The sequence below is a fragment of the Diabrotica virgifera genome, chromosome 4, assembly GCF_917563875.1.
Source record: "Diabrotica virgifera virgifera chromosome 4, PGI_DIABVI_V3a".
In the NCBI taxonomy this organism is placed as follows: Eukaryota; Metazoa; Arthropoda; class Insecta; order Coleoptera; family Chrysomelidae; genus Diabrotica; species Diabrotica virgifera.
Genome location: NC_065446.1, coordinates 34,247,422 through 34,260,003, shown reverse-complemented (window position 1 = coordinate 34,260,003; position 12,582 = coordinate 34,247,422).

Sequence of the window (12,582 nt, the reverse complement as noted above, 5' to 3'; positions counted from 1 at the left end):
TGGAAAAATTAAATTCCTTTAAGTTAGCCCAAATATCTCTGCGGGATAGTTTAAGCAGTTCAAAAAAAAAGGAGGAAGACGCATTTAAATTTGATTTATGCCAGATGATGATTGTATCCAACATTCCTCTATATAAAGTTAATAACCCTAGTTTAAAATGCTTTTTCGAAAAATATCTTAATAAATCCTTACCGGACGAAAGTACATTGAGAAAACATACTGTGGAAAAATGTTATGTGGAATGTATTTTAAAAATTAAGCGGGAGTTAGAGGGCAATTTGTTGTATATTATCGTGGATGAAACGACAGATGTATGCGGCAGGTATATAGCTAATTTAGTGATTGGAATTTTGAACGAAAACTTTGCGAGAAAACCTTATTTAATTTTGTTCTGAAGCTATTTTCTTGTGGCATTTTTACAATTTTGACTATTTATAATGGGAAATAAGCCACAATATTATTAAAAAATTATTTTTATTAACGTTTCGACGCCCAAATCGGGTGCCGTTGTCAAAATACAAAAAACTACTAACATAAACAAAAATGTTGTTGCTTAGTAAAAAAATTCTTCTAATAATTTATTTAATTTGACTCATTTATATCGGCAATTCAGATACATATGATAGATACATTTTAAAGTAGAAGACTTTAAAATGATATTGCCAATATTTATGAGTTGCGTTCCTGGGACGACTTTACTGAAAGATAGTTCATTGGATTACATGAAATCAACCCCAACTCAAGAATATCCGTCACAAAAAAGTCATAGCATGTGATCTGTCTTTAAAAAGACAACCATATGCAACTGTGACATTAAAATTCTCTCGTTAGAGATCTCATAGTAAATCACGAGGGAAAACCAGGAAAAACCTCGTGATACTATCCCTACATCGTAAGTATTTGGTCTTACATTTAATTTACTCTCAAAATTATTACCAAATTTTGACTTTACTATAATTTTGTTTAAATTATAAATAATATCAATAATACATGGATATATAAGTAATACTAAAATATAAAATATGTACTAACTCGACTATTGACTTACTAATTGTGGTATTTTCTTTCTATTGACTTCCTCTTTCAGTATGGGTATCCACATCCTACTGCATTCCACCGAGGAATTTGCGACACAATTGGTTTCGTTTAGCATAATTATAGCCGCTTCTTTGATTTTTCTCTTTTTACTATCTGTTTCTTTCAGGACTATACTTGAATCTCTCCACTGAACTCTATGTTCATTATCCCATGCGTGTTGACATATTTGAGATCTATCAAATTCTCTATTTTTAATATAAGATTGATGTTCACTTATTCTAACGTTTAATGGTCTTGATGTTTCACCTATATAAAACTGTTCGCATTCACAAGGTATTTTATAAATACAATTCTTTGTCCTTTCTTGTTCATTGTTAGGGTTAGTTTTAGATATAATAGATCTCAATGTGTTGGTTGTTTTGAATGTTTTTGAAATGTTGAATTTATTTCCTATTGTTTTAAGTTTCTCTGATAGTCCTTTTATGTATGGTATTGATATTTTCCTCGTATTATTTCTTGTGAATATTGTAGGATCCCGTTCTATGTTGTTATGTTCCATTCGATCCAATCTTGACAATTCCTTATTTATAAACGATAAAGGATAATCATTTTTTAATAAAACGGATGTTAAGAATTGTTTTTCTTCTAAAAATGAATTTTCGTTAGAACAAGTAATTTTGGCTCTATCATATAAGGATTTTATGATTCCCTTTTTAACGTTGATGTTGTGACTTGATTTGTAATTGAGATATCTGTTGGTATGTGTTGGTTTTCTATACACTTGAGTCTCATATCCAGTATCCTTCTTTGAGACTAAAACATCGAGGAAAGGCAGGGTGTTATTATATTCCTTTTCCATTGTAAATTTGGTAATTTGGTATTTTTAATAATACTGTGGCTTATTTCCCATTATAAATAGTTAAAACTTATTTAGCTGCCGTTAAAGAATTGGAAAAAACAAACAATTTAATAATAAGTCGATTTATACAAGATAGTTTAACAAACCTCTTTTTACCCAACCCTATACCAGTGAATAAAATAGTTTTAATGCTTTCAGATGCTGCGGCATATATGTTAAAAGGTGCTGTTAATTTAAAGATTTTTTATCCTAATTTAATTCATTGCACTTGTGTAGCCCACGGGGTAAATAGAATTGCTGAAGAAATAAGAAATCTGTTTCCGTTGGTAAATCATTTTATAAATTTTATGAAAAAAGTTTTTGTAATGGCTCCGCTGAGGGTGCAAATATATAAAGAAAGACTTCCCAGTGTCCCTTTGCCACCTAAACAAGTAATTATAAGGTGGGGAACCTGGCTCGAAGCAGTTTTTTTACTTTGAACACTGCAATGAAATAGAATTAGTTATGTCAGAATTTGATGATGATATTTCCGAAGCCATTCGAGAAGCAAAAAAAAATATTAAAAAATCCCAAATTGAAACAGGAACTCGCTTATATCAATGACAATTATAAATTAATAGTTACCACAATTACCTTATTAGAAAAACAAGAGATAAATTTATGTGAGTCAGTCAAATTAATAGAAAATTTAAAGACGAAAATTAAATCGGCACCTGGAAGTAACGGTCAATTAATTTAAAAAAAAAATGAAATATGTTTTCGACAAGAATGAAGGTTTTTCGTTTTTATCTAATGTTGCTAAAGTTTTGAATGGGACATTTTCCGAGGAATTACAAATTATGCCAGATTTATTATCCGCTCTGAAATATGCTCCAATTACATCTGTCGATGTCGAACGTTCGTTTTCAATGTACAAATTAATTTTAAGTAATCGAAGACATAGTTTTAAGACCGAAAATATTGAAAAACATTTAGTTGTTTCTGTTAATGATAAAATTTTAAGTGGTTATAAATAATAAGTTATATTCCTTTATTGCCTATATTTTGCCTAAATGTTAATATTCCTGCCTTTTTTAATAAAAATCTTTGCCTATATAGGCGCCTTTTTCTTCAATTTTTGTTGCCTATAAATCCGAGCTTTAGTTATAAAGCTTTCAATTCGAATAAAATTAGTAGGTGTTTAATTTGAGTATACTGGCCTATTCCCTTTGTGATTTTGCACACAGTCACAGTAATTCACTGGTTCGTGGTCCCTGTCCTGCCGCTGACCTTTTTTGCGGAAGCCGAAAGCCAAAGACCGAAATGTTATATTGTTGTCCACTCGTCAGCGAGTTTAATATCAACAATAAAACGAAGTGATTGCTGTCACTGAAGAAAATTTATCCTTGCAAAGTAGCGGTGCTTCTCGGCACTCTACAAATCAGCACATATGCGATTATCATTTTCTGATGACAATAGACACGTGAGTAATGGCTGGTATACCGTTATTGTTAAGTTAATTTTGTCCGTTATTTAGTGAGGAAATAGGTCATTATGCCATTATTTGACATATAGTGTGTAGATTTATGGCCCAGCGTTGATGTTAATGTTAAACGTACAGCCGCCAGAGTTGGGGAAGAGAAGAAAATCACCGCAACAAAAGAGACACAATTATAGTATTTTATATTATTTTACTTATACAATACAATAGGAATGAAAATTTACATACATACGTACATACATACATAATCGATTGCCTCTTTTACCATTAGGTGTCAAGGATTCCTCCTTTATATGATACTTTCTGCAAATTTACCGCTTCTTCATATCTGCTGCAAAAACTTTTGCTTCTTGCCACGATGTTCCTCTTTTCTTAAGTATTTCGTTTACACTAGTGTTCCAGCTTTTCCTTGGTCTGTCCCTCGTGCTTTTACCCACTGCTTTGGCCTCCCATGTCATTTTCACCACTCTTTCTGATCATGTGTCACCACTGTCACCACTCATTCTTATCATGTGTCCAGCCCATTTTAACTTCTTTTCTTCAACTTTTTCGTTGAGCGATTTTACCTGTAGTTCATGTCTTATATCTTCGTTTCTTCTTTTGTCTTATCTTCTTACTCCCACCACTTTTCTTAAGTATCTCATTTCTGTCATTAAGTACCCAGTTTTCTGCCCCATATATTGTAATTGGCATATATACGGTTTTATATAGATACTGTCATTTTGGTTTTTTTCGATATTTCCTTTTTGTTTAGGAAATTTTTTATACAGTGAATAATGAGTTCTCGTTGCCAATTTTATTCTGTTTCCAATTTCATCTTCTTGTGTACTTTTGTTGTTTAACATTATTCCCAAATACTTAAAGATGTCTACTTGCTCGATTTTTGCCCTTCGATTTCAATATTTTTTACAGTTGCTTCTTTGTTGGCTATTGTCATTTCTTTAGTTTTCTCCATATTTATTATTAAGTTGTAGTTTTTAGTTCTTCTGCCCATATTCTTATATTATCTGCGAGAGCCTTTCCAGTTCTTGCAACTAAAACAATGTCATCAGCAAATGCACAGGCTTCAATTTTTATTTGTTGCAGATTTCTATACCCTATTGCGCATTTTTTAGTTTTTTCCAACACTTTTTAATAACTTCATCCATAACAGAAATAAATAACAGTGAGCAATAATAATAATAATAGGATAGGAAGGCCGAAAAAATCCTGGCTAGGCGTAATTCATAAGGCAATGTAGGAAAGGAACCTTCACCCTGGCGAATGGAATGACCGACAAAGCTAGAAACTAGGAACAGAGGGCGGAGAACGCTATAAAAACCAGGATAATAATAATATTAATAATAAATTTTCTACAATAATTGTAGAAAATTTATTATTAATTCTACAATAATTGTAGAAAATTTATTATTAATATTATTATTATCCTGGTTTTTATAGCGTTCTCCGCCCTCTGTTCCTAGTTTCTAGCTTTGTCGGTCATTCCATTCGCCAGGGTGAAGGTTCCTTTCCTACGTTGCCTTATGAATTACGCCTAGCCAGGATTTTTTCGGCCTTCCTATCTTCCTTATTTCCTTTGGCATCCATTTTAAAGTTTGTTTTGGCAGCCTGACGTCGTCCATTCTTTCTACATGACCTTACCAGATCAGTTTTGTAATCTGGTTCGAAAAGCTCGAAATGCTGATAATTTTTGGTGAAGCTTGTAGAATTACCATAGAGCTGCAAGAATTTTAAACTCCTGAATGTCTGAGAGACAGGGTCAATGTTAAATCGATTGTTGGTAAGTTCTCTCTTGTTCTCTCTGAAGGTAAACAAAAAACAAAAAGATAAACGGACAAAACATTACTAAGTAATTACATTGCATAGAAACACGCTTGTTTTAGTAACAAACTGACTTTATATTATTCGTATGATCGCGTATTCATCGGCATTTTTTTGACTCATGGAGATTTGACAGACATATAGTGAGGCCATCAATATCTCCTAAATCATCTTTAAAATACTCTATCAACCTTTGAACTTTTTCTGCACAAGTTATTTTTCGAAATGTAAAGCAAAATTTAATATAAAATCGTTGATCATATTTAACGGTAACATAAAGGAAATGTAAAACATGTAAAACAAGCCACCTATGGCGAACTAGACACTTTCCTCTCGTTGGTAATCTCGATATACGGCAAGTTCTTGAAGAGATACTGATTACGCTCATTTCCACAGAAGAAGCTAGAAGTTAAGATATTTTTAGGTAGACCTCGTATCTTAATATAAACAAGGGGAAGTTCTGCCAATAATAAATATTAATACCGTATTAATTCTCATTTTACAAACTTTCACCAATATATATGCAGAAAATCTCAAACTTATAATGGAAAATGGAAAGTGCAGGTCTCAATTTAACTACAGCAATTTTTAATGTAATGTATTGCGTGGAAAAATTTTTGGAGGTGTTGTATTATATACAGTGAGGAGAAAAATTATGGAATAAATTCATTTTTTAAGAGTTAGATAATAATAATCACGAAAAAAGTCTATTTTCGCTGTTGAATTATGTCTTTTTGGCATAATTTATAATATTAGTGACGTTATCTATCTGGATATGATGACGTAATCGATGATTTTTCCTAGCTTATCTGAAAGGTTATTCAATTCTCTATTCAGTGATATAAACATTAACATAATTATTTATACAGCGTGACTAAAAAAACTGCTACACGACATTTTATTGCTATTAGAAAACAGAAAATAATGTTTATTTAATCAATAAGCATTGCTTTTCGTTTAAATTAAACGTTCAAACTCCGAGTCACCTGCCCCCTGGCAGTCATTGAAAAATGACGGAAATCTTCTAAACAATGTGGATCATATCTGGAGTTATATTACAAATTACCAATTTAATTTTATTTTTTAAATCATGTAAATTTGTGTTCGATCTACAATCGAGATCATCCTCCTAAAAGTCTACTACCATTAGTTAAACAAAAGTTTTTAAAACTTTTTTGTCTCTTTGTAATTTTTCGATAAGTCACTTTTTATCGAGATATTTTGAACATTTATAAAATCCATCAATAATTTCTACATGGTAAGTAAGATTATAGAGACCTGGTAATAATATGAAAATTTATTGTGAATGTACATTTTTTAGGTATATGTATGTTGAAACATATTAATATCTCGATAAAAAGTCGTTTATCGAAAAAGTACTAAGAGGCAAAAAAGTTTTATAAACCTTGTGTTTAACTAATGGTACCACAATAATAATTTAATTGTAACGTACACAAACATTTGGGGCGTTTAAGGGAACAAAACCCCCATAAAATTTTTATGTAAACATATTTAAAAAAAAAAGCTGCATCTCGATAAAAACTGCTTTATTGAAAAAATATTCCGAGGAAAAAAGTTTTAGAAACATTGTGTTTAACTAACGGTACCGTAGAAATAATTTAATTGGAACGTAGACAAAAGTTTGGGGGGGTTTAAGGGAACAAAACCCCCATTATGGGGTGTACAAATTTCACTATTATTATTTTTTTGTGATGTCCCTACCATAAGAATAGCACATGCCCATTTTCAATAAAAAATCACTAATAGTTTTCGATATATTGGAAAAAATTGATTTTCATTTTGTAACTTCAAAGAGCTCTTTTTATGTGCACATTTTGTACTAAGGTAAGTTAGGTTAAATCGAGCTATTTTTGGTTCTAGAATATGTGGTTTAATTTATGACCTGCATTTTTGTTACACCCTGTATATATCTAGATTTTTGCACCTCATAAGAGAAGTTTTGACTTCATTAGATGCTGCATTGCAAAGAAAGATTTGTTCTTCGCCATTATTCGAAGTTATGATCATTTATAATATTATTTTGTCTTATTCGCCGTCGTTCTTGTCTTGAAACGACAAGGTATTTTGTATTACCTATCTTCATTTATTTTTAGACCGATATTTAATGCAGCTTCTTCAAAGTTCGAGAAAATATCCTTAATTTCTAATGTTGATTGTGCTACTGCATTTATGTCATCCGTAAAGGCGAGTACAATTATTGCTCCCCGAGCAGCTATGTCTGGTTTGATTTTCGGATAAATTTTTCGCATGGCATAATTCAAGGCCAGGTTAAACAACAACGGGGACAACAGAACTCCCTGTCTCAGTCCAGAATTTACGCATAAAGCATTTTTTGATTTTTTTTTACATATTATGTACATGATACATCTAATATGACGATTTTATCGTATTTTTGTGATTATTCTCTTACTGGCCTAAGAAAGGTACAAATCGAAAGATCGTCCACTACAAAACCGGCAAAATCGCGATCAGATTACCCGAAATAACAGACAACAGTAATTTATGTGCCTACCTGGGTGATTATACGTTCGTCATGTTAATCCGCTAATACGATAATACGCGTGGGCTAACCACACTAAATGTCGGATATTGTAGGCCTCAAACCAAAACCCTCCTACGGGTCTTCCTTCAGTACACTGACAAAAATTCTCCTTTGTGATTATTATATCTATGATTTGAAATATAAAAATACAAAAAAGATGATTATTGTTAGATATCTTTGGTCCAGATATTACAAGAGAAGAAATAGCATATGCATTAAAAACAGTAAAGAATGGGAAAAGCCCTGGGCCTGACATGCTTCCTATCGAATTAAAAAAATTATATGTGAGCAGCACATTGATGTTCTAACTCTAACATTGATACTCTTGAACAAAATTTATAGCTCAGGCGTATTACCCAAAGAATGGTAAACGACGATCTTTGTTTGCCTCTCCAAAAAGAAAAATGCAAGAGAATGCGCCGATTACCGCACCATTAGCTTGATGATCCATGTGCTAGAGTTGCTACTGAAAGTCATCCATAACCGAATATTATCATAAACTGGACATAGATATTATTGATACACAATTTAGGTTTCGCAAAGGCCTAGGAACGCGTGAAGCTCTTTTCTCACTTAACATCCTAATACAAAAGTGCCTAGACGTTAATCAAGATATATATGTGTGTTTTAATGACTATAATAAAGCTTTCGATAAAGTACGACATGAACAATTGATGAATGTACTGAAATTAAAGAAGATAGACTACAATGACCCCAGGAGCAGCGAGCAAAGTTACGTGTTAACGAACAGCTGTCAGAGGAAATTGAAATTGGACCTGTGGTGAGACAGGGATGCGTATTGTCGCCAGTTTTTTTTAATACCTACTCGGAAGAGTGTAACATAGTACGTTAACCCTTAGCATTGAATAAAATATTATAAGTATAGTTTATAGTAATGTAAATATGTTTCGGCATTGACCGGTATTGACCTTATGATTTATTGTATATAAACGAACCAAAGAATTGACGAGACATTCAGATCAATCGATTAGTCACGATGAAGCAATAATACCTTAGTTATTGTTTACATATATACTGTTGTTTAATTGTTTAAACGAACGCTGTGAAGTTCAAATATATTTATAAAGTGAAAATGGTATATTATTATACATCCCGCACTTAGGGCACAATAGCTCAACCACCAGACCTAGTACCACGTCATGGCGACCTGCCTAATTGGAAAAGCATGCTAAGCTCCAGCCTTTTGGACCCGAAGGAAAGTACGCAGAAAATAGTTGTTATAAACTAGAAATGGGAAGTAAAACCAATCCAATAGAGAAACGAACCAAAGTCGACACAGGGGAGAAACTTTAAGAGGACAATGCAAAGAAGCAATCCAGGCGTAAAGAGACAAGGTAAGAATTTATCCTATTTTTATACTTCCTTTATCGAACTTTTATTATTATTTTCAAATTTTTATTATCATGATGGACCGAGTTTAAGGTATTGACATTATTTTATAGGGATTCTAAAATATAATATTCTTTAATATTCATTGACATGACATTTTACTAATGATTTAACTTAATATAACATAATATTTTTTTAATATAATGAGCAATGATTAGATTTACTTTAAATGTCGGCTAATTGGGAAACTTTTGAAAATAAATTAGATAGCCTGTTAAAAGAAAGTGATAAACAGAGTAAAAGAGCATTGAAAAAAGCAATACCCAAAAATATAGAAGTACGATTGGACATAATCAGCAACCTAATCACTACATATAACGAGTTCATTGCACTGGTAAGCAAAAACGAAGGAATCCTTAACGACGCTCAGCGTACTATTTGTAGCAATTATTTCTGCAAAATCAGGGATAAGGTTATCAGAACTTTCCAAGCTCTAGACTCAAGGATAATAGTTCCCGAGACGATTACACAACATATAAGAAAAGATATAGTGGAAGCACAGGACCACAGCGAAACTGAGGAAAACATGGCCTTAAACATGAACGACTTTCTAACTACAGCGAGTAGGGTGTTGCCCAGAGAATTCGATGGAGAAATCGGGAAGTTGCAAGCATTCGTGGATGCATTAGAATTCGTAAAATCGATACAAGAAGGGCACGAAAATACAGCGATAACACTGGTAAAATCAAGGCTTATTGGAAAAGCGAGAAGTCTAATCACGACAGAGGATTCCATCGAGAAAATTATAGACACATTAAAGAAAAATATAAAAGGAGATAGTCCTAAATTGGTAATAGCCAAGCTGAATAGGAAGAAACAAGCCCATAGGGACGCGACAACATACGCTACAGAAATAGAAGAATTGGTAGAACAACTGAAAACAGCGTATATAGCGGAAGGAATGCCCGGAGACCTGGTTAGAAAATACGCGGCAGAAGCAACAGTCAATACATTGACGCGAAATGCAAGTTCGGAAAGGGTAAGGATAATAATGGAAGCAGGGAAGTTTGACACACCACAGGAGGCGTTGACAAAATTTTTGTCAGTAGACACGTCAGATGAGCAGCAGAATAGAGTGCTGAACTATAAGACCAACTTTAGAGGAAACAGTAGTAGAGGTCAGGACAGAAATTGGAATAGAAACAATTATGAGAGACAGCAAGGAGAATGGCGAAATAACAACGGTACTAGATATAGAGGAGACCCAAGATATAGGAGAAATCAGGAATATTATAATAGGGGAAACAGTAGATCAAATTTTAACAGAGCAAATAATGCCAATATTAGAACTTGCGAAAGCGAGAGTACAAGCGAAAATTCGCCTGAGGAAACGCAGTTGGGGTTTTAAATGGAAATAGGGTTAGGGTCAATCCCAACCGTCTCACAAAAGAAAGTAGCCATTATATTTACAACTTTGACTTAACACTCTCTAACTTTGTAGAAATTTACACAAAAATATCGAATAAAATACACACATTTATACTGGATACAGGAGCAGATATTTCCTTATTAAAAATTGAGGATGATTTCCCACGCCAAGCAATACAAAGAAACTCAATAGTCAAAATAAAGGGAGTTACGCAAGGAGAATTACAAACGTTAGGGAGAGTAGACACTTTACTAAACATAAATGGAAACAGTTTTCTTCATAGCTTCCAGGTAGTTAGGAAAGACTTTCCGATACCCACAGATGGAATAATCGGGAGAGACTTCATAACCAAATATCAATGTATGTTAGACTATTCCAACCTGAAACTACACGTAAAAACTGACGATGATTATTACATTAGTCTTAATATTCTTGATAACACAAATCAGAACAACATAGCAATTCCACCGAGATGCGAAATTTATAGATTAATCAATGGATTTAAAAGTATAAATGAGAATATAGTCGTAGAACAACAGGAAATTATACAAGGAGTTTTCATAGCAAGATCGATCATTTCAAGGAAAAACCCATATATCAAAATTTTGAATACAAACTATGAGAGTGCGATTATCAATACAAATGACATCAAAACATTGGAGCTGAACCTATTCAACATATATAAGTTGGAGAATGTTATGGAAAACAGGAAGAAAATATTGCAGGAATCACTGAATCTAGAAGTTCCTGAGTATGCGAAAGAGAAACTAGTAGCCTTGTGTGAAGATTTTGCAGACATCTTTGCATTAAAAGACGACATATTAACACATAATAATTTTTACGAACAGAAGCTACGGGTGAAGGATACTACCCCAGTATATATTAAAAATTATCGTACCCCACATTTTCAAACATCGGAAGTCAACGCGCAGGTAAACAAAATGCTAAAGCAAGGTATCGTAGAACCTTCAACGTCGGAATACAACAGTCCAGTAGTTTTAGTACCTAAAAAATCAATAGACGGAAGCAAGGCGTGGAGATTGTGCATTGATTTTAGACAACTTAATAAGAAGTTAGTCACAGATAAATTCCCGTTACCGCGCATAGATGCAATTCTAGATCAATTAGGAAGATCTAGGTGGTTTTCAGTCCTGGACCTAATGTCAGGTTTCCACCAAATCCCACTAGAAAAAGCCTCAAGAAAATACACCTCCTTCAGTACAGAGAAAGGATCATTTCAGTACACAAGATTACCGTTTGGGTTAAACATAAGCCCAAATAGCTTTTCAAGAATGATGTCGATAGCATTCTCAGGATTGACACCTGAAAAAGCATTCCTATATATGGACGATATAGTTGTAATAGGCATATCAGAAAATCATCACTTAACTAACTTAAGAAAGGTATTCGAAACATGCCGGAAATTCAACCTAAAGCTAAATCCTGAAAAATGCCAATTCTTCCGAAAAGAGGTTACTTACTTAGGGCATGATTTATCTCAAGACGGCGTACGACCAGATAAAGCAAAATATTCGGTAATTGAGAATTATCCTACCCTTACAAACGCTGATGAAGCAAAAAGATTTGTAGCTTTTTGTAATTATTACAGACGATTTATTAGGAAATTTGCAGAAATTTGTATACCGCTAAATAGATTGGCAAAGAAAAAAGTGAAATTTGAATGGTCGACAGAGTGCGAAAATTCTTTTCAGAAGCTAAAACTGGCATTAACAAACCCTCCTATACTTCAATATCCGGACTTCAACAAACAATTTATTTTGACAACGGATGCATCTAATACAGCATGTTCAGCAATTCTGAGTCAAAACTATGATGGTATAGATCTACCCATAGCATATGCATCACGTGCCTTCAAGAAAAGTGAAATCAATAAGCCTATAATTATGAAAGAACTGCTAGCTATACATTGGGGCATAAATCATTTTAAATGCTATCTATATGGGGCACCGAAATTTATTATTAAAACAGATCACAAACCATTGACCCATCTGTTCTCCATGACAGAACCTACATCTAAACTC